Source organism: Arvicola amphibius, chromosome 6 (genome assembly GCF_903992535.2).
Source record: "Arvicola amphibius chromosome 6, mArvAmp1.2, whole genome shotgun sequence".
NCBI lineage: Eukaryota > Metazoa > Chordata > Mammalia > Rodentia > Cricetidae > Arvicola > Arvicola amphibius.
This window is the reverse complement of record NC_052052.2, coordinates 142,115,713-142,119,877: the sequence shown is the minus strand read 5'-3', so window position 1 is coordinate 142,119,877 and position 4,165 is coordinate 142,115,713. Positions and strand designations below refer to the sequence as shown.

The following is a 4,165-nucleotide window of genomic DNA, read 5'->3' as shown; positions in this document are numbered from 1 at the left end:
ATTCTGTCATGTTCAGAGGAACTTTTTCTTTGGCCTTGCAGTCTTCCTGCTCCCTTCTCCTCTGTGAACCCTGAGCTCTGAGAAAGGCTGTGATACAGATGCCCCATTTGTAGCTGGGCCGACCTCTGTCACAACCTTTGCCCTTTGCCCAGTTAAGGATTTCTGCATTAACTAACAGCAACAGATAGCATTAACTAACACCAACAGATATCGAGTGCACAAAGACGTTTCTCTGATGAGGTCTGAGAGCTGCACTAAACTACCAGGTAGAGAAATATTGATTTAGAGGGGAATTTGATATTATACCCATTTAGCAATTAGCAGTATTAGAATTACCGCTGGGGGCTGTGAGCTTCCCAACCATGGGTTCCAGATGTGCAGTTCCAGGCATGTATTGCTGAGCCTGTGGAGCTGGCTTTCAAATCCTATCAGAAACTGGTCGGTTACCCCAGGAACATTTGTGTGATTATTATACCCATGGGCATATCTTGTCATGCCAGTCATTGTTGCAGGATCTTCCTGGCTCTTGTTCCACTCTGCCAGGCTCAGCATAAGGGTAGATGGCGGCGAGGGATTAGACATTTCTCTCTCCACATCACAGGCCACCCTGTGCATCTAGACAATGGTGGGGCTTCTGACTTGGATTTTAGTTCATCTTGCTCTTCACAGGAAGCTGGAAGTGGTCCCAGAGGAGCTGGCTGGAAGAGTGTGTTTTGCAAGCTGGGTGTAGTGCCACATGCCTGTAATCTAACACTCAGGAAGATTGCTGTGAGTTTGAAGCCATCCTGAGCTACATGGTAAGTACCAGGTCAGCTAGGAATACAGTGTAGACCTTGCCTCATGACAATAGCTGTAGCAGCAGCAGCAGCAGCAGCAGCAACAACAACAACAACAGCAGCAGCAGCAACAATAGCAACAGCAACAACAGAAATTGTATCTTCCGGCTCTGGGCTTGTACCTGGTGACCTGGTTTATTGTCAGAGGATCTCCATGGTTACCCATCATCGGTATCTAAATGGAACGTTCCACCTGCTCTCCCCATACTCTACATATACCCTCTACACACTTGAAAGCATGGCTAGGCACCCAAGGATACCTCTACAACATAGATGCTTGGCAAACACTTGTTATAGTGTGTTGTTTTGGGGATCAAGACAGGAAAAGAAGTCTCTCCATGTTCAGCCAGACACCCCTCTTCCCTGCCCAATTGTTTTTTATCAGTGGTTGATTGAGGCCATGGGTTTGGAGCCTGTGGCTATGGAGGGCTGATGTTCTCAGAGAGTAGGGAATTCAGCATGCTTCCAGACCATATCAGTCTCATGAAGTCAGATTCTTTTTGAGGTTGATTTTCAGGTCTCTTTATCTCACCACAACTTTCGAATCCTTTTGTGTAGTAATGGGCAGGTTTGTCATTTGCTGTATCTCATAGATCCCAGGAATGTCTATACCACTTCATAACTGAAAGCCGTTTAGTTTAGTGTCTGAATATAGCTGAGCACTCATTTTAAAACTCATCAAGCGTCGTGACAGATATTCCCTGTTTTCTTTACTCTGGGAACAGTTCCACTGTGTTGGAAGGTTGACCTGTCCTGGTTTGAGGATTGTTCTCTTCCTGTCTGTATGTAGTGGCAGGGACTCCAGGGTCTGGTGATGTAACATGTGGGCCTTTGGTGCAGCAGTTTAAAAAAAAAATCACCAATGACTCCAGAGGAAGAAAAAGTGGGAGGAAGTTAACTTGGCTCGTAGATCATAAACACACATACCTCTTTAACTCATTGCTTTCTCCTTTCCCCAGCTCCAAGCCAGCTTGCACCCCAGACTATCACCAAGACAAGGTTTGGTTTGGTTTATCAGTTGGGCTACTGGCTCCAGCATTACGGTGAGTCACAAGGGATGGAGGTGCAACTGTGCGGTGATCCATGCTGGGCAAAGGCACCAGGGAGACGCTTCTATATCCAATGACAGGGAGCCTAAAATTGTCCTACACTCTGTTGCGGGTGGGATGGGGGTACTGCTGGCCCACTGGAGAACGCATGACTGTCTGCTGTCTTGGTCTCTACCTCTGGAAGCTCACTTGGATGAGTTCTGGCATCAGGGAGAACTGTAGGCTGTGTTTTCACGTGATGGGGCTGCAGCAGGATTGGGATCATAGCTCTCCCTTGGTGTCTCTCAGATCCTTGGTTCATTTTAATTCATTATTTAAGCTTTTGGAGATATTGCCTAGATTAGCCCAAACTAGTCTTCAACTTACTATGTAGCACAGGCTGGTCTTGAACTTGTAGCATGTTCTTCCTGACTCAGTTTCCCAAGCGCTAGAATTATAGGCGTGTACCATCATGACTGAAGACTAAAGATGTGGTGGGCTTGTGGATACTTATGTCTGCTACTTAAATCTTTGGCCTCCAACACTTACTGAGCATAACCCTATGTTGTGGAATGGAAAAAAGATTTTTTTGAAAAAAATCTGTCTGAATTTGCAGGCTAATTTTGCGGAGCAACCAATTTTATTAGGTTCAAAAGCAGCTAGGTTTCACGAGGAGCAGAGAAATAGAAGCAAACTTTCCAGCAGAGCCTCCTGTATGATATAACCACCTCAGAACTCATGCTTCCCATGGGAGGTACCTTACTGCTTTTCATTCCTAAGGCTAGAGTTTCATAGTAATATTCTTTTAGATCAAGGGACCGAGTGCTGAGATCCTCTTGGCAGTCCATCTGTTTATGGACTAATGTTGACTAGATACCTGCTATGTGTCATGTGCCCTGTGCTGAGGCCACAGACTCAACAATGCTTCTTCATGTGCGTGAAGTTCAGGGGCCTGCGAGGGAGACAGTCATGCAAACTGCAGATTGTCACACGATGTGGGATGCGTGGTGGTTCCATTTACAATGGATATGTTTCTAGGCTTGCCTGTGAGTACATAAGAAGTCTAATGCACTGTTAGAAATTAAACTTTACCAGCCTCTGCTTCCCCTATTGCAGGGTGCCAGCCAGTTATTTCCCAGAGTTCCCTGGAGTCATGTGCTGGCTAGTTTCATGTCAACTTGACACAAGCTAGTGTCATCTGAGAGGAGGGAGTCTCAGTTGAGAAAGTGCCTCCGTAAGACTGGGCTGTGGGAAAGCCTGTGGGGCATTTTCTTAATTAGCTATCAATGGGTGGTGGGGGCAGGCAGCCCATCGTGTGTGGTGCTATCCCTGTGCTGGTGGTCCTGGGTTCTACAAGAAAACAGCCTGAGCAAGCAATGATGAGCAAGTCAGTAAGCAACTCCTTTCCATGGCCTTTGTATCAGCTCCTGCCTCCAGGTTCCTGTCCTGCTTGAGTTCCTGTTCTAACTTCCTTCAATGATGCACTATGATGTAAGAGAATAAGCCAAATAAACCCTTTCATTCTCAACTTGCTTTTGGTCATGGTGTTTCGTCATAGAAACAGTAACCCTAATTAGGACAAGTCATTTGTGTGTGTGTGTGTGTGTGTGTGTGTGTGTGTGTGTGTGTGTGTGTGTGTGAAGCTTTAGTTCTAGGCCTCAGTGTTCTGTTTTGCTCTGAGATCTACTCCTGGACTTTGTTCTCTTGCATGGTCTGGGGCTTCTGCCAGAGGCTACACCAGGGATGCTCCCCAGGTCAGTGGGTGGTGTCTCAGTCCTCAATATCCCTGGGCTGAGGCACTCTCCATCTTGGGTGTGGGAGGAGAGAGTCAGCTCACCTTACTTTGGGTCACTTGTGCAGTGTTCCTTTTGCCAGCCAGAGTGTTAGCATATTAGGATCTCATTAAATGATATTGCCTCTCCCTGGATTTTCTTTTTTTAAAGATAGGAACAAATATATGTATCACAGTATGGCTTTGAACTCAATACATAATTGATGACCTTGGATTTTGGCTCCTCCTGCCTCTGTCTCCCTGGGATTGTGGGTGCCCACAGTCTTATGCTGTGCTGGGAATCTAATCCAGGGTCTCAAGTGCGTTAGACAGACACTCTTAGTAAGAGAGCTACATCCCCAGCTCAGTTTCATCACTTCGTACTTCCTGTCCTTAGTAATAATGTAAAGACTGTCTTGAGGGATCCCTGTGGGCTGGGTCAGGTAAGGAAATCTCCATGATGGAAAGGGAAATTGCTTGTCTCTTAACAAGTGGACAGGGTTTAGTCAGCCAGCGGCAAAGCAAGCTTG

At 46.3% G+C, this 4,165-nt stretch overlaps 1 long non-coding RNA gene across 1 annotated transcript; it reads left to right on the top strand.

Annotated features, from left to right (window-relative positions):
- The first annotated feature begins 206 nt into the window (after positions 1 to 206).
- On the top strand, positions 207 to 2,312 carry LOC119816096. Its single transcript, XR_005285684.1, has 3 exons — positions 207 to 266; positions 670 to 797; positions 1,796 to 2,312. It is a non-coding gene; the product is annotated as an uncharacterized LOC119816096 (long non-coding RNA).
- Positions 2,313 to 4,165: the final 1,853 nt, after the last annotated feature.